Source organism: Erpetoichthys calabaricus, chromosome 7 (assembly GCF_900747795.2).
Source record: "Erpetoichthys calabaricus chromosome 7, fErpCal1.3, whole genome shotgun sequence".
NCBI classification, from domain to species: domain Eukaryota; kingdom Metazoa; phylum Chordata; class Cladistia; order Polypteriformes; family Polypteridae; genus Erpetoichthys; species Erpetoichthys calabaricus.
In genome coordinates, this window is record NC_041400.2 from 157,185,509 (window position 1) to 157,209,133 (window position 23,625).

Here is a 23,625-nt window from a genome sequence, read left to right on the forward strand (position 1 = left end):
TGATGAAGCACCATTCTATTATGTAAAGAGGTCTCTGCATATGAAGTTGGTTTTTTGTGCTTTGAAAAAATTCCTAATATACAATCTTTAAAGTTAAAGTGCCAAAGTGTTTCTTCTTGATAAGAAAATCAATTTTGGGTCCAAAAAGACGCAACCACATGAAGTTTCCAGATGGAACTTTTAGTTATTTAGATCTATAACTGACTCCATATAGTAAATAACCACAAATAGATTTGTGAAATACCAATGGGTGTTGATTTAAAAGGATTCCTCATACAGTAACACAGGCTTAGCCCAGGTTCTCTTAATCTGATAATGTCCTACAACCGTGCAGCCTACCATACTTAAAAGATTTGGGGTTTTTTCTACATATTAGGAAGTTTTTCAAAGCACAAAGAGCCAACTTTATATGCAAAGAACCCATCCCGGAATGAAATGGCGCTTTGTCAAGTGAAAGTTCTACAAGGAACCACACAACAAAATAAAGAACAATAAAATGCCTTTAAAGAACTATTATTTTTAAGAGTGTATGCTGGGAGGCACAAGTAGTTTCAATGAAAAGGGAAACATCTTAACATATTAAATAATAACAATTACAGAACTTCAAATAGACCTCAACCATGCAATGGCTCTATGAGGAACCACACAATCCAGAAAAGAGCCACATAATGACATTAAAGAACCAGTGTTTTTAAAAGTGCGCAGAAAAACTTCTTTAATGAATGGTAGACTGCCTGTGTTACTGGACGTATGCAGGAGGAGTCCATTTAAAATCATGACTTACTGGTATTTCACAAAATTGTTATCATCTAGGTATGATTATTCACCGTATTCACAAATCCCACTACTTACACTGTGTGAGCCTGAGCAAGCTGTGCTCCGATTGGAAAACCAAAAAGTGATGTAACCAATTGTATCATACTGAAAATGTTGTAAGTCGCCTTGGATAAAGGAGTCAGAGGTGCCTAATAAGTACCTGTAATGTACAGGGCCAGTTACAGAGCTAAATAAATAAAGAATTCTTTCTAAAACTTCAAAAATGGTTTCCCTATAGCATCCCTCTGGCAGATTTATTTTTAAGAGTGTACAGCCCCTACTCCTATACATATGAAAAAGATATGATTACCGTTTATATAGATGATAACTTGGATGCCAGGATTATACCCAGTGACTTCACACCTTGACAAAGAAAGATGAAAATCTCAATAATAAATTACTTAGGCTGCACGGCTTGCAAAATACTTTCTTTCAGTATCATATGCACTTGGAATTTTTGACAAAATGTTGAGTCTGACTGTGTGCTTAGGCAATTAGAAGCTGCAGCTTTTGTTTAGCAAACAGATAGAATGTAGAAATGCTTTTGCCTTGGTAGTTAGAAGAAAAGTCTATATGTCTGTTAAAAAAATCAAAGCTGTGTCATGAAATGCATTAAAAAAAAACCTTAACCTCATTACTATATCAAAATAAAATGTGCCTGCAAAATCACTGGTGTTTGTTTTAAAAATTAATTCCTAGCAATAAACAACGCTATCCTGCTTTGAGATGCCAGACCAAGACGGGCATATGATACATTCTGTCTCATTTAATAAGACTGTTGCATCGTGTAAATACATACAGAAAAAAAACACAAACAGCTTAACTGACTCACAACAGCAGTTCTGACCAAATAAAGATAATTTTTGAGCAGCAGCTAACAAATGGGATCAAAAGTTCAGCACTGGAAGATTTATTAACTGAGTACTAACAAGCTTACGGGCATTAGGCATAAATTAGTAGGTGTAAGTGCAAAGAGCTGGAACATATATCATCCTAACAATCTGCTTTAACTATTGCAAAATAGGACAGCCTAAATATAATAAAAGATATATTGTAAAGAATATGTTGTACTGACAAATAGTGAATGGATAAACCTGAATAACACAAAATAAACTAAGTGGATGTAAAAAGAGGCCAACAGAATAAACTTAGAAAAGATGATAAAAGATTCTCAATGCTACAACATTTAATTTTGGGATGTTGGTGGGCTGGAGCTCATCAACGCAGGATCCAACTCCACATGGGACACCAGCCCTTCACAGGCCCCACTGACACACAAATACCTGGGACCAGTATACAAGGTCTTTCCGGAAAGTATCCAGCCATGTAATATGAAAAATAGACACATTTATTGGAGAAGATACAAGAAACATTGTACATAGGACAATAACGCCTCAGACCCCCTCAAAGTAGCCACCTTGGGACCTCACACAGTTCTCCCAGCGTCTCTTCCACTGTTCAAAACACTCTGCAAAATCCTTTGTTGGAATCGCCATCACATGCCTCGTCTTATTTACCTGAATCTCATCGACAGTCTGAAATCTCTTCCCTTTCAAAAGTGATTATAGTTTTTGGAAAAGCCAGAAGTCGTATGACACCAAATCTGGGCTGTAGGGGGGGCATCTTTGAAGCGTTTGTGCCACACTTTTATTTGTGCTGCACTTATTGCATCACCCCAAAAACCATCTGAGTCATCTGAATAGTTTCTGTGGATGAACATTCAAGATTAATGCAAAATTTGATGCAGATTTTTTGCTCTACTCACTCAGTCATTTTGAATGTAACAGCCACACAGTACACATGCTCACTCAATGGTGTCTAGCACACCCACTGACTAGTCCAGTGAAGTCGTCATTGTTCACGCATGCACATTCCAGTCCACTCTTCTTGGCTGCCAGGTTACATCAATGCCGTGCACACCATTCTTGTTATATTAACAATGGCAGACTTCGCACACTCTTAAAAATACTGGCTCTTCAATGGTACTTTGTGGCTCTTAACTGGGTTGTGTGGTTCCTCGTAGAACTATTGCTTGACAAAACACCATTTCATTCTGGGAAGGGTTCTTTGCATATGACATTGGTTCTTTGTGCTTTCAGAAACTTCCTAATATGTAGACAAAAACTGAACTCTGTAAAGTGTGGAAGGCTGCACTTCTGCAGGACACTAACAGATTAAGAAATCCTGGACTAGGCCTGTGTGACTGTATGCAGCCTGAGTCCTTTTAAAATCATGAGCCATTGATATTTTGTAAATCTGTTACAGTCTGCCTATGGCTATTCACTCTAACCTGTTACTGATCTAAATAAATAAGGTTCTTTCTGGAACCTTCATGTGGACCAGTCTTTTAGGAAAAAAAATGGTTCCCCTATGGCAACGCTCTGAAGATCCATTCTGGCACCTTTATTTTAAAAAGTGTAGAATAACCAATGAACTTTACACGTACTGTATGTGTTTAAAACGTGCAATTAAATTTGGAGGAAATTTCAAAACAAAACAAATGCTGACATGTGGAGAACATACAAACAACAAATAAATGGTGACTGGGCACAGGATTCTAGTTCAGATGCTGAGTGGGGTTGGGGTTTAGGGTCAAGGAGTGTGAAGAAGCAAAGAAGAGCACATTTGGGGAATAGTAAAGGTTGTACTGTCTTTCAGCAAGATGTTGCAATTCTTTAATGAGAAAGAAGCGGGAGAATAGGAAGATTTATGCCAAAGGTTTAGCCGATCTGTCATCAAACCCAAAACACTGATCCAAAAATCAAACTTTCTTATAACTAAGCTAAATTTTCTGCACAAACATTTTTCAAAAATATGAGGAATTGCATTAAACACTGTCACAATCTTAATCTCAGATGACCTGAGAATACATCGACTTTAATACAGTTGCTGTAGTGACATCACATACTGCATATTTCCAGAGACTCATGGGATATTTTAGTATAGCAACAGATAATTCAAAAATGGCAGCATGGCATAACACAAAAAAATTATATTGTTTTAAGCAAGATTTCTAGCAAACAAATAAATGTCCAAAACAAATTCCTTGGTTTAGAAAAAACTGGAAACAACATATCATTGTATTACTATACAGTATATCCCAGAGAAGACATGTCACTATATATTACTATAACAACAGATACAGTGGAACCTCGGCTTGTGAGCATAATTCGTTCCAGAAACGTGCTCGCAGTCCAAAGCACTCGTATATCAAAGTGAATTTCCCCTTAAGAAATAATGGAAACTCAGATGATTCGTTCCACAACCCAAAACTATTCATATAAAAATGATTAATACAAAAGCTAAAGTAAAAATACATACTGTAAAACAAATTAACCTGCATTTTACCTTTGAAAAGAACCATGGCTGGTGTGAGTGAGTTTCTAAACTCTTGTGGGATTCCACCCAACGGGACGACACGCGGAAGAGCGTCCCAAAGCAATCGCAGTCTCCCAGCGCTGTAGTAGTTCGCCGTAAAAGCGAACCCGAAAAGATCGCGGACTTGCTATAAGCGCCTGCTCTCGATGGGTGATACAAGGAACATTATAAATGCGCAGGGCACAGTATTACTTTGCCACGGCCCTGCCCGACTGCTGTGTCTGTGTATAGGAGAACGGCAGATCCCGCTACAATAAATAACCGCGCTGTTGCTGTTTCAAGTTGAATAAAGCTGGTGTTACTAAAGTACTGAGACTCAGCTTAATGTTTTGGGGTGCAAGATGGGGACTCGCACGTCACAGCACACACACACAGTCACAATGCTGTTGTAAACAGTATACGCTCGTACGGATGTTGACTATATGAGTGAGGCACGCTGACTCAGACGGAGAATAGGAGATGATTGCCCACAATCCCGCAGCGAGAGAGAGAGAGAAGAACCATCAGCTCAGTTGTGATCACATGACGCTCAGCAGACAAAGCGTATACATACTACTCATATTGCAAGACCTCGCTCATTTATCAAGTCAAAATTTATTAAAAATTTTATCTCGTCTTGCAAAACACTCGTAAACCAAGTTACTCGCAAACCGAGGTTCCACTGTAATTCTAAAATGGCAGCATGGAATAGCACAATAATTATATCTTTTAAAGCAAGACTTTTAGCAAATAAACATTTGAACCAAATTCCTTGGGTTAGATCAACCCAGAAAAGATATACACTTTGTATATCAGATATTTCTTTATAACACACAAAAAAATTAAACAAAAAAGCAATCATAAGAAAAAAGTGAAGTTTTAAAGGCAGAAGGACAAGTGTGTACTGACCAACTTTAAGTCACAGGTTCATATTCTACCTCTGGCACACACTGAATATGCAAGGGGTGACAAATATGGATTGTTATGCTCAGTTTGGAACACAACATATCAAAATAAGCTTGATTGTATTAAATAAAGTATACAATGGTGAGAAAACTAAACAGAGAACACTAAGGATCAAAGCAAGCAAAAACACTGAAGCTGGTCGTAATGGTCAGATATCCCAAAATGGCAGCTCTTGTGAAAAACAAACTGTTGATTGTGTGGTGACATGTGTAAAGAGAAAACTCAAAATATACTAAAAAAACATGAGACATTATTTGTGCAATTCTAACATGGACACTCGTTTAGTCTGTGGTGGTGACTGACCTCCCAAACCGGCACAAGTGCCAGTGCCAGGGCTAACACTTCCCGAGTGTACATGAGGCTGCTCATACTACAAGACAGCTGACTGAAATTTCTGACATGACAGAAATCTTTCCAATCATATAACATCCCAATCGTAGAATGCAATGGGGCATCGCAGCCCCTCTCATACTGCACGTGAAACAGTTGGAATTTGGGCCGACTCAGAAAATCATTCACTGACTGCAAATGGAGCTTAAAATTGTGCCAGAATCGCATAGTGTATGCTCAGCCTTTGTGCTATTTTGTTACGAACTGCATTACCATATGATGAAGTAAAATGGTGTAACACCAAATCGTTTACATCTCTTGTGTATTTTTGTTACAATATATACATAAAAAAGGCAAACATCTAAACAAGTATTTTCATGCAAAAAAACTAGAGAGCTACAGAATGACTATGAACATTCTCAATTGGTTAACTAGCACACTTGCCAGCACTCACACCCTGTGATGACCAGGCGGCCTGTCCAGAGTTCGTTCCTGCCTTGTACCTGAGGCTTACTGGGATAGGCTTCAGCTTCCCTGCAGTTCTGCTTTGGATGAGTAAGTTTAGAAAAGGGAGAGATGTATGGATCAGCACTAACTGAATGACTAAGATATGCTGTTCGTCAGAAAGATGGTTAAACATGAAGCTTAAAGCAGAGATTACATTTAACCCTTATAAGAGGTAATAGAAACTTAGGATTTCTTGAAATTGCATGAAATTTTTCTCATTTAGTCCATTCTTAGTTATTGCTTATAGAATACTAGCTGTGTAAAAAGCATGGTGTCCTAGAAACTATTGCAATTGTCAGAAAAAAAATTGAAATGTAGAGATGTCAGGTAATTGAAAGGAACTACACTGGGCGTCTCTCTCCTAGGAGGTTTCGTGTTGCCGATGTGCTCACATCGCTTGTGTATTAGCGGCTAAACGACTGTCTTTCTTCAGAGGTGTCCTTTTACTGATGTGCTCACCTTGCTTGTGTATTAGCGGCGGGAGGAAAAGTAAAAGGGATACCATTTTGCCGATGGTACTCGCCTCGCTTCTGTATTAGCCACTAAGCGACTGACTCTTTCTTCGGAGGTTTTGTTTTGCCAACGTGCTAGCCTCACCTGTGTATCCTCGGAGGTGGAGCCCTTACCCCGAGTCCACCTCTCACTTCCAGGTTGGACAGACACACACACTTCCACGCATAGACGTTTATATATAAGAATTGTTTACAGCATACAAACCATATCCATTCATCCACATTCATGTGTTTGGGTCATGGAAGACAGGCAGTAGTATTGGAATAAAATATAAAAAACTTACTTTAAGTGGAAATGACTGTTTCTTCTCTGCTTGAAAACTGATCAAGCAGAGCATTTCATGGAGAGTGGCATCCCAACGTATTTGACATTAACAGTACAACACCACTATCTTGGTACTTTTGGAAAGCATGTAAATGTAAATGACTTGCAGGGGCTCGCTCAGGGAGTCGGAGCAAGGATTAGCCTTTGACTTTGTAGCTTTAGATCTCGCTCTTTAGCCACGAGGCTACAGTGTCTAAGAAGCAAGTGAGGCACAAGTAAATACAGAGCTCCTTATTAGCAGCGCACATTTTCAGAAACATAGTAGCTGCCAAATGTCATTTTAGGAGGGTGCTTCATCCTCTTTCAGCTGTACATACCAGGACTAATTATCTCTGTTAGCTGACAAGCAATTCAAACGTTTGCCAGAACGCATGCCTGCAATGAATAAAACAGAAATCTTCAGAAAATTACTGTCTACTGTAGGTTTTAATTGCTGTCATTCCATTTCAGGGTGTTTGCAACAATGGGAAGCCAATTTTAAAATACAGATGACAAATACAGCACCATCACACAATGTCGACCTCAGCGTATAATTGCCATGTCAATTATTATTAAATATTCTACTTTAGAAGAGCAGCGCCAACTACTAAATTCAAACCTGTTACTTTTTATAAACAGCAATAAAGAACCCCGCTTTCACCTTGCAGTGCACATAACTTTGGTGACTTTGATTTGTCATTTTTAAATAGTTTGCATAACTAACTAGATTGAAAGTATTATAAATAAGTTAGCAAAATGAAGGCTTCAGTGGAAGGTAGATGGCTTTAAAATGAGCTGTAAGCTTGACAAAGGTTGTTAACAGGTTGAAAGCTTTGTTTTTCAATTTGGGGTTGAAATAAATAAGTAAATGCAATAAGTCTAAACCTTGAGTAACCAAAGATGAACACAGGAACGGGCTTCAAGGGTCCCACGGCTTCTTTAACTATATAAGATAGCTGGACAGCACTTTTAAAACATCCAGGCAGGAGCAAAATGTAGTCTCTGAAAAGCTCTCGTTCAACTAACCCAGACATAAAATGTTATAAAAACAGTGTAGCTTTCAAGTTTAATTCAATTCAATGTATTGATTTACCAATATAAAACAGTACAAAATAAAAAAAAGCACAATGTCTTGCAAAAAAGTACAAATACATTTTATATCAATGGTTGTTAGTGCTTGATATTAGGAACCATAAATTTAACAGAAACACAATTTAGCTTTTGTGAGAAAAAGTCGACCAAGAGATGATATGGCAAGTTCAATCTTTATTTTATAATGTACAATTAAGAGCTTGCGCTATCACAAGTTGCCTTCCAGAGCTGACCAGATTTTTATTAAATGATACCTGATTTAAACAGCTGAACAGTACAATTTTAGAGTAAACGCAGAAATATGTAGCAGAAAGGAGAAATACACCTACAATACAGCAAATATCTGACCAATTACACATTACTGTACAAATCTATAGCATCATTTTCTCATACCTGCTTAATTCAATTCATGGTTATAAGGAGCACAAGCCTACCCCAGCAGGACAGCCGCTAGTCCTGAATGGGGCATCAGTCCATCACAGGGTCCACACAAGCACACACCGGCATGGCACCAATGTGGACTCAACAATTAGCTCAACACTCCGGTCTTCAGGATGTGGGAGGAAAGGCGAAGTACGTTAAAGGTGTGAGTTCAAGTAGCACTAACCACTGCATCATGGCCTGACCACTGTACAAATCCTGGGGCCTCCTTCATAAAGCTTGTGCACAAAAGAGGCCCAAAATATGCGTACGCAACTTCCCACACAAAATGTTGGGATTTATAAAACAAAACTTTGGGTTAACATGTGTATATTTACAGCAACTCTGACCGATGAGTACAGAACATTTCAGAGAAACTGAAAAATTACGACATCTCTTGATCAAGCAGGGAAATGCAGCCAAAAAAAGCTAAATGATGACTCGACACGCATTATTATAATTATAATAAATTATAATAAGAGCTCGGTGATATGAATCATAATAATTCATATTACTGAGCCGTTATTATAATGTATGTTAAAGTGACAAACATATTGTGGTGACTGACAGTTTTGACATCCCAGGATGCCATGTGGCAATGCATCTAAAACTAGACTTCATTAAAATTTCTTTAATGTTTAGCTTTGTTGTGTTTTGTTTTTTTTGTAACTTTTGCTAATAAGAGAGCTTCTGTTTAAGTTGGAGGGGAGGTTCAGTTTGTCTGCCACCATTCCACTAACCGATGCCTCCTGATGTATGCATCCCAGTATCAGGACAAAAATTAATTCGAATAAAGAAATATATTAGATACATTAGAAACTGTAATTCATTTGAGAGTGAGAATGTGATTGGTATGAACTTTCAACAAGATAAAGTTGGTTTGTCAATTGTAATTTGTACTGTGCAAATAAAATGTACTTTTATATAAACCTGTATTTGTAACACTACCAGTTCAAAGCAAGTGTTTTTCTTAATATTCAAGTGTGCCTATTTGCCACAACATTAAACTACAAAAGTAATGAATATGATATACAGACTGTATTTTACTGCCTTTTATGAGGGCCACTTCTTACTTTTTTCTTTACTTTTCTTACTTCATTTTTACTGAAGAACTTTTTTGTTTTTTTGTTAATTTAAATCAGCTACCTGTTGTCACTTCTCAAGGAAATGGCTGACAGGTCAGGATTGTCTCAGCCAAGCTTCACTCCATCATACTTGCTGTGCTGAATGCTATTAGCCGACTGAGAAGGCGCCACATCCAGTTTTCATATGGTGCATGTTATGTCTTCTTACTCAAGACAACATTGGCTCCTTTACTTTAACACGCCATTTCTTGTCTTTACTACAAGATATACTGCGGCTGCTATAGAGAATATGGAACAATAATATTTTGATGTAGCTGTATGATTTCCATCTCCACTAATCATTTTATTTATTCTTGGTTGCAGACAGTCATGGAAGTGAAATCCCTCACAAGTCTGTGTTTGTTGATGAAGCTGGTTTTAACTTGTTAAGGAGCTGAAGACATCACCGAAATGTAATAGATCAGCAAGCAATGGTAGATGTCCCAGGCCAGTGAGGAGGCAATATTACAATGTGTGCGGACATATCAGAGAATAGTGTGTTCATCCATAGAGCCATTCTTGGGACTTATAACACTCAATAACTGCTTTTATTCCTTGACATGATGTACACAAATCTCATTCCAGAAAATGAGAGCGGTTTGGTCAGCAAATTCGTGCCAAATTATGTACAGTTAGGTCCATAAATATTTGGACAGAGACAACTTTTTTCTAATTTTGGTTCTGTACATTACCACAATGAATTTTAAATGAAACAACTCAGATGCAGTTGAAGTGCAGACTTTCAGCTTTAATTCAGTGGGGTGAACAAAACGATTGCATAAAAATGTGAGGCAACTAAAGCATTTTTTTTAACACAATCCCTTCATTTCAGGGGCTCAAAAGTAATTGGACAATTGACTCCAAAGGCTATTTCATGGGCAGGTGTGGGCAAGTCTGTCGTTATGTCATTATCAATTAAGCAGATAAAAGGCCTGGAGTTGATTTGAGATGTGGTGCTTGCATGTGGAAGATTTTGCTGTGAACAGACAACATGCGGTCAAAGGAGCTCTCCATGCAGGTGAAAGAAGCCATCCTTCAGCTGCGAAAACAGAAAAAACCCATCCGAGAAATTGCTACAATATTACGAGTGGCAAAATCTACAGTTTGGTACATCCTGAGAAAGAAAGCAAGCACTGGTGAACTCAGCAACGCAAAAAGACCTGGACGTCCACGGGAGACAACAGTGGTGGATGATCGCAGAATCATTTCCATGGTGAAGAGAAACTCCTTCACAACAGCCAACCAAGTGAACAACACTCTCCAGGGGGTAGGCGTATCGATATCCAAGTCTACCATAAAAAGAAGACTGCATGAAAGTAAATACAGAGGGTGCACTGCAAGGTGCAAGCCACTCTTAAGCCTCAAGAATAGAAAGGCTAGATTGGACTTTGCTAAAGAACATCTAAAAAAGCCAGCACAGTTCTGGAAAAAGATTCTTTGGACAGATGAAACCAAGATCAACCTCTACCAGAATGATGGCAAGAAAAAAGTATGGAGAAGGCGTGGAACAGCTCATTATCCAAAGCATACCACATCATCTGTAAAACACGGTGGAGGCAGTGTGATGGCTTGGGCGTGAATGGCTGCCAGTGGCACTGGGACACTAGTGTTTATTGATGATGTGACACAGGACAGAAGCAGCCGAATGAATTCTGAGGTGTTCAGAGACGTACTGTCTGCTCAAATCCATCTAAATGCAGTCAAATTGATTGGGTGGCGTTTCATGATACAGATGGACAATGACCCAAAACATACAGCCAAAGCAACCCAGGAGTTTATTAAAGCAAAGAAGTGGAAACTTCTTGAATGGCCAAGTCAGTCACCTGATCTTAACCAAATTGAGCATGCATTTCACTTGTTGAAGAGTAAACTTTGGACAGAAAGGCCCACAAATAAACAGCAATTGAAAGCCGCTGCAGTAAAGGCCTGGCAGAGCATTAAAAAGGAGGAAACCCAGCATCTGGTGATGTCCATGAGTTCAAGACTTCAGGTTGTCATTGCCAGCAAAGGGTTTTCAACCAGTATTAGAAATGAACATTTTATTTCCAGTTATTTAATTTGTCCAATTACTTTTGAGCCCCTGAAATGAAAGGATTGTGTTAAAAAAATGCTTTACTGTAGTTGCCTCACATTTTTATGCAATCGTTTTGTTCACCCCACTGAATTAAAGCTGAAAGTCTGCACTTCAACTGCATCTGAGTTGTTTCATTTAAAATTCATTGTGGTAATGTACAGAACCAAAATTAGAAAAAAGTTGTCTCTGTCCAAATATTTATGGACCTAACAGTAACAGTGTGGGACAATGTCAGCTTTCACAGAACCAATGCCAACCACAAATGGTTCAGTGCTCACTCAAGAATACAAATGGTGTCCCCAAAACTCCATTCTCCGTTCTTGAATCCAATCAAGGAGTTCTTTTCAATGTAGGGTTGGAAAATATGAGCATTAGCCTAATGACCAAATGTCCTTGCTAGGCGCAATGGAAACATCTTGTGAGGACTTAACAGCAGAATCTTGTAGAGGGTTGGTACACCATTCAAAAAGTTTTTTCCCACATTGCATTGCAAGAGAAAATATAAGGTGCAAAGTGAATGAAAATATGTGGCCAGACAGACGAGAGCGACAAGAGGTCCAGTGAAGATTTCCAGTGAACATTGTTAAATTCTGCAAGATGTTTAGTTGAGTACAATGTTGTGATTTTTGGTTTATGGATATATATTAATATAAACTGCTCAAAATTAAAGGAACACTTTGAAAGCACATCAGATCTCAATGGGAAAAAATCATGTTGGATATCTATACTGATATGGACTGGGTAACGTGTTAGGAATGAAAGGATGCCACATCTTTTGATGGAAATGAAAATTATCAACCTGCAGATGGCTGAATTCAAAGCCACCCCAAAAATCAAAGTGAAAAAATGATGTGGCAAGCTAATCTATTTTGCCGAAATTTTATTGCAGCAACTCAAAATTGTACTCAGTTGTTTGTATGGCCCCAACGTGCTTGTATGCATGCCTGACATCATTGGGGCATGCTCCTAATGAACTGACAGACGGTGTCCTGTTGGATCTTCTCCCAGATCTGGACCAGGGCATCACTGAGCTCCTGTCTTCTACTCTTTGTCTTTTATTTCCGACCCTGCAGGAACTGTGTCTGACAATAGCATTCACATGAATGAGAAGTGGTTGTAAATGTTTGAGAGGAGTGCAGGACATCTCAAAATCTCTTGGCAAAAAGTCTCATCTCGCGGGACCTGAAATTATCTCTGAGAAAGTCTCATCCCAGGATTTCCTTTTATAATATAGAGACTTGGACGTAATAAGTCTTTTTTTATTGGGAACTTAAAGTGAGGAAAACATAAAAATTTATAAGAGCTGACAGCGCAGGAACTGTGTCTGACAAAAGCATTCACACGTGAGCCGTTAACTGGAAATGGTTGAGAGGAGTGCGGGACTTGAAAAAAACTCTTGGCAATAGTCTGTCTCGTCTCAAGAGTTTCTTTTATAATAGAGAGATATATCAAGAGTATCAGAATCAAGAGTAACATGGATCTTTCTCTATATTGCATCGACCCCTGTGAAGATTCAAAGCTCCTCTGTAAAACCTGTTTTCGCTCCAACCCTGAGCAAGACTCAGGTAAAAGCTATTCTCAACCTATTGATATTGCTTAACATTGAAAACAGAGTTACTGTATAGTCTAAACATGAAGGTGATAAAAGCAGGTCAGAGCTCTTCAGTCACCAAGGAGCACAAAAAGGGGAAGTTCAAACAAAGCTCACACGAAAGGACAGACCTACACTTATTCCATGTCTGGGCATACTGGATTGGCCTCACCCCAAGCAGACTAACTCCAGTCTCAACAGGAAGGCTTTCGACCCTACACTGACCCAAAATGGGGCTATGGCACTTAAAAAATAAACTCTCAAAATTGAATTGCATTGAATCGAAACCATTTATTTTCACTGTAAAATAATTACAATGAAGTTACGAGTCTCTCTCCAAGTGGGCACAAAAAGCAAAAATGACTTTTCGTGAAATACAACCAATACTACAACACAATACACAAGCAAGGAAAAAAACAGCTATATGTAAAAATACAGTTAAAAAGAAATGAGATAAAATAACAATGGATCCAGTAGTAATACAGTAAAATAATACCATTTCACTGGGGAGTAGCTGCATAAGAGCAGCAGCATTATGTTGTCAATGTTCACAAAAATGGAGAAAAGGAAAACTCTTCAAAAACCCCCAACCCAAAAATAAAACAAAGTTCCTTTAATATATAAATATGTATTAGAAAAAAATCAAAAAGATGCCAAAAATAAAGTATAATCTAAAATAGAGTAAAAATAGGCTTGACACTAAGGCAAACCTAAAACCAACTGGTCAACAGTCAGGAAATCTAAAGTTGATCCCACGAATCAGAATTCACAATGCCAACGCTGCTGTGAGACCAATAGCACTGTGACACCTGTGATGGACAGCTTGCCGGGACTGGCATCCTAGCCAGGACCAAACATGAATCCTTACTAGGCCATTATAAGGCCATTATAATGGAAGGTGAGGGGAAGAAGATTTATTTGGACTGTTTTTTTTCCCCAAAAAAAGAATTCACTGTCTTAATCTTCTTTATTTATTTATCTGGTTTGTACAATGCTATATACTGTATACGCTGCCGTTCTTTATTATATTCTATAAGTGCCTTGAGCATGGGAAAGGCGCTATATAAATAAAATGTATTATTATTAAAACACTGTGTGGCCGTCTACCCAGTCTAGGATTCCCACACAGACAGCAGCAGGGCATGCTGGGTGCTGTAGTCCTGTAGAGCAGTTTTTTTGGGTCCTATGGGGCCCACATAAAGGAGTTGCAGGGATCGGCGATCATTATATTTAAGACCTTTGTCCTTACCCGGAAGTGCTTCTGAGGGACACTTGCACAACACTGGAAGTACTCCCAGGTTTGGTATAAAAGAAGCAGTGCAACGAGAAAGAGTCAGGACAAAGCAGACAATGTTTGCCGGGAGGAGCGAAAGAGCTGAAAAGGAGTTTGAAGGGTGGTTTGTGCTTATTTGTGCCCTTTGAATAGATAATCGCATGATTAAAAACTTTTGTTTTCCTTGAGACTTGTGTCTGTGTGTTTGTGTCTGGAGTTTGGGATGCTGCAATGCCCCCTGGTGGTCACACATCTCAGAGGGTGGTTAACCTGTACGAGCAGTTTTAGAGAACTCCATGCCCTTAGGTTCAACATAATGAGAGCAAGGAAACCACTGAATACAATCAACAGGAGACAATAATACACAGTGATTAGTAGATAAAGCAATGCTGTTTAAAGAATCATAAAATACAAACAAAGAACACCAGAACATAATCAATAACATAAACGATAAAAGATTTCACAAAAATGCTAAAAATAATAATAAAGAAAGTAAAAACATAAGTCAAAATGGAGATATCAGGAGAATGCTCAGGCATCATGCAGCCATAGTTGACTGCCAATAAAAGCATTTTGGAGTACTGAATATGAAAAAAGCAGACAGCAAACAAAGCAAAAATAGGAGATTTTGAAACACAAGAAGAGGCATCACCCTTGGAGATAGATAGATAAAGATAAAAAGATAACACTTTATTTATCTATCAAGCACAATGACTTTAGATAACAGCGATGACTCAGGCTACACCCACACTACTACATTTTCATTCAAAAACTGCATTTTTAAACAAAAACAATCTCCATCCACACTAGTATTTTCACATTGTTAAGAAAGTATCTCCTTCTCGATAAAAACAAGAAAAAACGAATATGATGTAGACATTCACCAACACTGTGCATACACACAGAAAAATCTTCAAAGGGAGGGTAACGCTGCCAGCCACAGGGTTTATCACAAAACCAAAGTGACCATTTTATTTTTTCCTTTTGTGCATGTATGCAGCATTCAAACTGTATGAAATGCAATTTAGATGCATATAGGTAAGTAACACAACCAGCGCCACGAAAAGCAGCTCTTCTATGTCCACTAAGTTGACATGTTTTTCTTCTGTGAAGAGAGACCAATCAGGGAATGAGACGTTGTGAAGGGAGACCTGTCATGGAAAGGCTACATAATAAGCAGAAACAAATGAGAGCACAATTATAATCTGTGTTTTCAAAAGTGAATGGTTTCACTGTCTACATTGCAACACAGAAACCACGTGACTAATGTATACACTTTTATGGTAAAACAGCAATGTGGAGGTAGGCAGAGTTGAAACATCATAACCCAACAGTGACACACTTCCTGGTACCACCCAGTGGGTGGGGCTTCATGTTAGACAAAAAGATGTCACACATTCAATGGGACATAATGGATGTGAAAAATGTTTCTTGACTTCAAAAGGAATTTTTCTTCCAAAGGCAAATGTAAGAAGCATTTACAAGACCTGGTGAAACCTCTCGCCAATTTCATGCTTCCTGTATCCTGCACCTGGTTAGCAGTGTCCACACCCTACTTACTTATGTGACGTTGGCATCCTGTCATATGACCCACTGTAAGTAATTTAAGTGCTTTTGAATGAATAGTATGTGACTCTAACACCTTATAATGGATATATTGTAAGATATTAGAACAGCAACTTAAGCTAACAACGTTTTCAAGGTGCTTGTTTAGGGAATTTCACATACAACCAGTTTTGAGGTTAACTGTGATGGTTCTTTAATTTTCATATATTTTCACAGAAAAATAGATCAGCTTTACCAAATTGCCCTTTGAGGAGTATTTCAAAACTGTTACCCAAGGTGTTTTTAATTTTAGAATTTAATTAATATAAAAATTTCCTACTCTTATGGTCACTTTCATTTCCCTGCTTCTGTAAGTAATTACCATTCTCTTTTTTCCTGTCAATTGTAATTTTGCTTATAAAGAGAAAAACTGTGAAATAAGCAAATATATATATATATTTGTAAGCAGTATAAAATGAATTTCCAGTCCCATTATCGGCATTATGCAAATGTCATACACTGCCCATATTTGGCATTAAAAAAGAAACAAAATAAATGTGTTTTTGATATGTGCAGTGATTATCTTATCACTTTGGTAATGTCTTCCATCTGCACACCCCAGCCATGTTATCTTCTCCTTGACCTTTTGTAAGGAGCCGATATTATATGAGCCTCTTCTGACAGAAACTAATACAAATGTCATCCATATCAAAAGGATATAATCTGTCGCATGTGCTAGCCTGGGCTTTAGGGATTAATGTATCATCCTGCAGCCACAGCTGAAAAATATTGTGATGAATTAAATTTTTTTCTTCCTGATCATTTCAATGCCAAAATATAATACAGCACTCAAAGATTTTCAGATGTCAGCCACTGTGAAATTCTGCCTCTGCAGAAACATTAAAGTGAAAACAAGTGATAATGTTCAGTGCTGAAGGTTAATGCAGAGTTGACAGTGAATTTATGTAACTGCATTTTATTTTGTCATGTAAATATAATTGGTGCAGTAGCTGGGGCCTGTTGTCTCACAGTTCTAAGAACCTTGGTCTGAAGTTTGCATGTTCTTGTTATGTTTGTATGGGTTTCCTCTGAATACTCTGGTATCATCCATCGTTTCCAATGAGATGGATGTTTATGCAGTGGGATGGATTAACATTCCATTGTGGGTAATTTCTGCCTTGCACTTGGTGCTGCTAGAATAGTCATTAATTTACATGGAGGCTTATAATGGAAAAACCTAATTAGAAATGCATGAAAGAATAAATGTATGTAAGTTACACAGTTCAAACTAAATTTAACATCAGAAAGAGGAACAGAAAAGCATTTATTCAAATAAAACAGTTTAAATGAACTAAATCATCTTAATCCCACCACTCAAAAAAAAAATTGTGTTACTTTACAAAAGTATTGCATTATGTCTGAATAATTATATTATTTCACAATAGAAATTGGTTATTTCATAGCAAAAGAATTTTGTTTTTTGCAAGTATTCCATTACTTCTCAGAAGTATTGCATTATTTCGCAAAGATATTGCCTGCTGAAGTCAGTGTCATCATGCATATGCATGCACTAGTCGTGATTGATAGTTGATGAAAGAAAACAATGCATAGCATGCAGAAAAGTGACAAGAACAGAACAGATGTCATAGGCATATACATTTAATCCTACATGTGCTGAAGGGTAAACTTAATCATCCCAGTTTAGGGTAACAGGGAGCCAGTGACTATTGCAGCAATACTGGCTATAAGGCAAGAAGCAAACATGGTGGACAGTATATGCCACTCCTTTGTTTGAAGGCAGACTTCACTGCATTAATTAAAGACACAAAGGAGAGGACCCCATCGGCAAAGATCTTCATCTCGGGTCCACTCCCTCTCATCAGACGATCAAACGAGTACTACAGTCGTCTGCTTGGTTTAAACAACTGGCTGCAGGGTTTCTGCAAGAATCAAGACATCGGGTTCATCAACAACTGGGACCTCTTTTGGGAAAGACTGCGTTTTTTCAAGCGAGATGGCCTGCATCCGAATAGCTTCGGCGCCCGGGTCCTCTCCGAAAACATATCCAAGGTAATTCGTTTATCTTGACTATCTATCTCTGCTTTTAACCCCTTCCGAAATGCCACTCCTGTGCTTGGTCATAATTGTTTAATAAAATCTTCCATAAAAGTGCACAACATAAATACTGTAATAACCAATCTTAATGCACATAGAAAATCTAGGCAATACGGCATAAATACCAATAATTTAATTAAAGTTACTACTTTAGATGAACAATGTATTAAAACTATAAAAACAGATCATAGATTAAACAAAAAATACACGCAGAGCGGCGCTAATAAAAATAACTTAATTCCTCTTCCATATATCAATAACGCACATAGTATTCATCTCTGCTCCTCCGAAACATTGAATATGGCACTATTAAATATTAGAGCTTTAACTAACAAGACGTTTTTTATCAACGATCTTATTAGTGATAAAAAAATAGATTTTATTGCACTAAGTGAAACGTGGCTTAGCTCAGATGGCGCAGCTGTTTTAATTGAATCTGCGCCTCCGGATTACAGTTTTACTCGTGCTGATCACCAAGGAAAGAGAGGTGGAGGGCTAGCAAACATTTACTCAAGCAGGTTAAAATGTAAAAATATCAGTTTTGGTAAATTCAAGTCTTTTGAGTATCTCGCCATTATTATTCAGGGAGATTCTCACGTTCTAGTATTATCTGTGTATAGACCTCCAAAATTCAACGCGTCTTTCTTTGAGGAATTCTCTGACTTGATGTCAATCTTAATTACGAACTATGACACACTCTTAATAGTCGGCGACTTTAATTTTCATATAGATAATCAATGTGACCAAAAAGTAAAAGAATTTATGAACCTCCTGGACTCTTTTGATTTGAGACAGCTCGTTAATCAGCCTACACATAAAGCAGGTCATACGTTAGACTTAGTAATTACTAAAGGACTAAAAGTTGATATAAAGCAGGTCATTGATATGGGTCTATCAGACCATTTTCTTCTACTCTTTAATATAGAAATAATGATAGAAAACACTCATGAGAAGCATATTGTTAAAAAACGCTTCTTTGACTCCTCAGCAGCTTTAAAACTTTCAAACATTCTAACCAATCAGTCCGTTTATAGTGCCAACTATAATAGCGAGGAGAATGTAAATAGTAAGGTGGAAAGATTTAATACTAAAGTGAGGGCTGCTGTTGACTTAGTTGCACCTGAAAAGACAGTTAAAAAATCTTCTAGCATTGTTATACCATGGAAGACCCAAAGAGTGTCTGATTTAAAGAGAACATGCCGTAGAGCTGAACGTAAATGGAGGAAAACTAAACTAACTATTGACTATGAAATATTAAAAGTTAAAATAACAGAATACAATAACACAGTCCGTCTTGAGAGGCGCTGCTATTTCTCTAAGATTATAAATAACAATGCTAGTAATCCCAGAGTCTTATTTTCGACGATTGATCGTCTGTTAAACCCAGGTAACTCAAAAGAATGCCCCCTAAGTACTTCCAGTAAAACCTGTGAGGCTATCGCTGTATTTTTCAATCAAAAAATTAATGATATTAGAAATAACATAGTATATCTCCCCAACACTAAGGATCCTCCTAAACCCCAGTACCCCATAATAAACAAATTAAAGTCTTTCACTAGGATAGATTTACCTGATTTACATAAAATAATTTCTCAAATGAAACCCTCCACCTGTGCCCTTGACCCAATACCAACAAATTTTTTCAAAGAAGTATCGGGCGTGCTTATTGATAATGTTCTTGACATAGTAAATTCGTCATTAGATACGGGGGTCTTCCCAGACTGTCTTAAGACTGCGGTAGTTAAACCCCTACTTAAGAAAAATAATCTCGATCCCTCTGCTCTTGAAAATTATAGACCCATCTCTAACCTGCCTTTCTTAAGTAAAATTCTAGAGAAGGCAGTCATTAAACAGTTAAATGAGCACCTCAATAAACATGCTATTCTTGATAAATTTCAGTCAGGTTTTAGAACAAATCACAGCACAGAAACTGCACTCGTTAAAGTAGTAAATGACTTGCGGGTAAATGCAGACAGAGGCCATTTATCTGTTCTCATCCTCTTAGATCTGAGTGCCGCATTTGACACCATTGATCATAATATTCTTAAGAATCGCCTTAGTCAATGGGTGGGCCTCTCTGGCAGTGTCTTAAATTGGTTTGAATCCTACCTGGCAGGGAGAAAATTCTTTGTTAGTTGTGGTAATTATAACTCAAAGACACATGATATTCTATATGGTGTCCCACAGGGCTCTATCCTGGGTCCACTGCTCTTCTCAATCTACATGCTTCCATTAGGTCAGATTATCTCAGGGCACAACGTGAGCTACCACAGCTATGCTGATGACACACAGCTGTATTTATCAATAGCACCTGATGACCCCAAATCTCTTGATTCGCTAACACAATGTCTAACTTGTATCTCAGAATGGATGAATAGTAACTTTCTCAAATGAAATAAAGAAAAAACCGAAATCTTAGTGATTGGCAATAATGGATACAATGAGGCTATTAGAAATAAACTGGATGCATTAGGATTAAAAGTCAAATCGGAGGTAAAAAGCTTAGGGGTAACCGTTGATTGTAATCTGAATTTTAAATCGCATATTAATCAGATCACTAGGACAGCATTTTTTCACCTAAGAAACATAGCAAAAGTTAGACCTCTTATATCATCGAAAGATGCAGAGAAATTAGTTCATGCGTTTGTTTTCAGTCGGCTAGATTACTGTAACGCACTCCTCTCAGGTCTACCCAAAAAAGACATCAATCGTTTGCAACTAGTGCAGAATGCAGCTGCTAGAATCCTTACCAGGAAAAGAAAATCCGAACACATTTCTCCAGTTTTGATGTCACTACACTGGTTACCTGCGTCATTCAGAATTGACTTTAAAATTCTGCTTATGGTTTATAAAGCTTTAAATAATCTCGCCCCGGCTTATATATCGGAATGTCTGACACCTTATATTCCAAATCGTAACCTCAGATCCTCAACTGAGTGTCTCCTTAGAATTCCAAGAGCAAAACTTAAAAGAAGTGGTGAGGCGGCCTTCTGCTGTTATGCACCTAAAATCTGGAATAGCCTGCCAGTAGGAATTCGCCAGGCTAATACAGTGGAGCACTTTAAAAAACTACTGAAAACACATTATTTTAACATGGCCTTCTCATAACTTCACTGTAATTTATTTCTGATACTCTGTATATCCAATTCATTATAATAATTATTCATTCAAAATCTGTACTAACCCCTACTCTCTCTTCTGTTTCCTTTTCCGGTGTCCTGTTGGTGGTGGCGTGCGCCACCACCATATACCCAAAGTACCATGATGTTCCAACAGTGATGGATGGATTAAAAGCCAGAAGTCTGTATGACCATCGGCATCAAGTAACTCCGTGAAAAACCCGAACTACAAAGAGGACTATTTCATTTATGTTAGGTAGAATGCCCAGAGGGGACTGGGCGGTCTCGTGGCCTGGAACCCCTACAGATTTTATTTTTTTCTCCAGCCTTGTGGAGTTTTTTTTTGTTTTTTCTGTCCACCCTGGCCATCGGACCTTACTCCTTTCTATGTTAACTAATGTCTTGTTTTAATTTCTTATTTTGTCTTTTATTTTTCTTCTCTTCATTATGTAAAGCACTTTGAGCTACTTTTTGTATGAAAATGTGCTATATAAATAAATGTTGTTGTTGTTGGAGACAATGTTACAATCAAGCACAAAACAGTGTGCAGCATCCACTGCAGTAACAGAAATATATCAATAAAGTATCTCTTTAATCTGAATCCACTTATTTGCTATAGATATTATTTTGAAACAACATGATTGGGTGGGACATCGGCCAATGTTCATACCCCACACCTCTAATCTTTGGTGACTAGGGTTGGGTATGGAAAAAGGGGATGGATGTAATTTACTTCACAGCACATAAAGGACTCATCAATTTTTGTATTAGCTGTTCAGTAATGAGTGGTAAAACAGGTAATCATCCCCAGTTAAGCACACTCACTGGTTTCCATCAATCCGTAGTTGTCTGAGCAGAATGTACAAACTCCAGGCAGACCCTGGCACTGTGAGGCAGGAATGACAAGTCTTCCTATGTTAACAAATTTGTACTAAACTTACTTAACCTTAACATGATTAAAACTATATGTATACCTATAACTGTTGTTCAGTTCTTGTCATTTGATTCCATGCTTTGCACTTGCTTAACGTCTCCCTTACTATATGCCACTAAGTGATTGAAACCCTGCATGATAATAGTGGCAATATCTTTGCAAAATACTCCAAAATATTTGTAAAATAACTTCAAAATTATTATGAAAATAACACAGTACTCTTGCTGAATAATACTTTTTAATTTTTTTTTTTGGGATTGGCAGGAATAAACTTGAGTAATATAGTCCAAAGAGAATCTAAGAATAGGTATACCTGAGCTATTAAGCCAAAAAGAAGTTAAGATTTGTTCTTCTTCTAATCTTTTTTTTTTTTTTTTGTATTTCATTTTATTAAAATCAAAAAACATTCCATAGATGCAAGTCAAGTTTGGTTTGAAACAAACCAGCCCCACATTCTTCTTGTAATCTTTACCTGTGATCTCCCAGTTGTTGTTAACTAATTTAAAGCAAAAAAAAAACCCTCATATGTAAACTTTGAATTTGCAAAACATATTTACAAAAATATAGAAACACATTTGTAATCAAACATCTGAGTAACTTATTGATGACACAAACAACCAAAGCTTGATGGCTTCACAATCAACTTAACGCTTCTTCAGTACATTAGAGAATTAGTCTGCTAAGCTAAAGGACTTCCCTCTTCCTTGGAAGGGTGTAAGTCTTGTTTCTTTACGAGGTGTGATCAAAAAATACGGTGAATGTTTTAAAAAAAGAAACTTTTATTGCAGCAAACTACTAGTCACCCTCAAAATACTCTCCTCCACTTCGAATGCACTTATCCCAACACTCCTGCCACTTTGTGAAGCAGTTCTGGAAGTTTTCTTTCAAGAGTGTCTTTAGTTGGGCTGTCGTGGCTGCCTAATGTCCTCAATGGATTGGAATCGTTTGCCTTTCATGGTCATTTTCAATTTAGAGAACAGCCAGAAGTCACACGGTGGCAGATCCGGCGAATAAAGTGGATGCGGACACAGTGTAATGGTTTTATTCGACAGAAATTGTTGTACTAGAAGGGATGTGTGACAAGGAGCGTTGTCATGATGAAGAATGAAACCATTTCAACATTTTCCTCGGTTATTGATGTTGAAAGACGTCCTGATCTTTACTCGTCTTCAACCGAGTCAGATCTATTACAAAATCCATCAAACCACTTGTAAACAGTCTTAATTGTCGATGCAGTGTCACCATAAACTGATTTTATCATTTGATGAGTTTCCTGAGCTTTTTGCAATTTGCAACAAAATTTCATGTTAATGCGTTGCTTGATATCCATTATTAACGACAAACTTGAAAAACACACTTGAACTCAACAGTGGCTCACAAACGACTGACAGTATCAAACAAGCTGAATCTTGTCACAAACCTGGCCCTAGGATGGTCATGTCAGAACCTGCATTGAATTGTTTTGCATTGCTCTTGGATGGTGCTCTACATCAACATTCACCGTACTTTTTGATCACACCTCGTATATTTAGCTGCTGCTGATGAT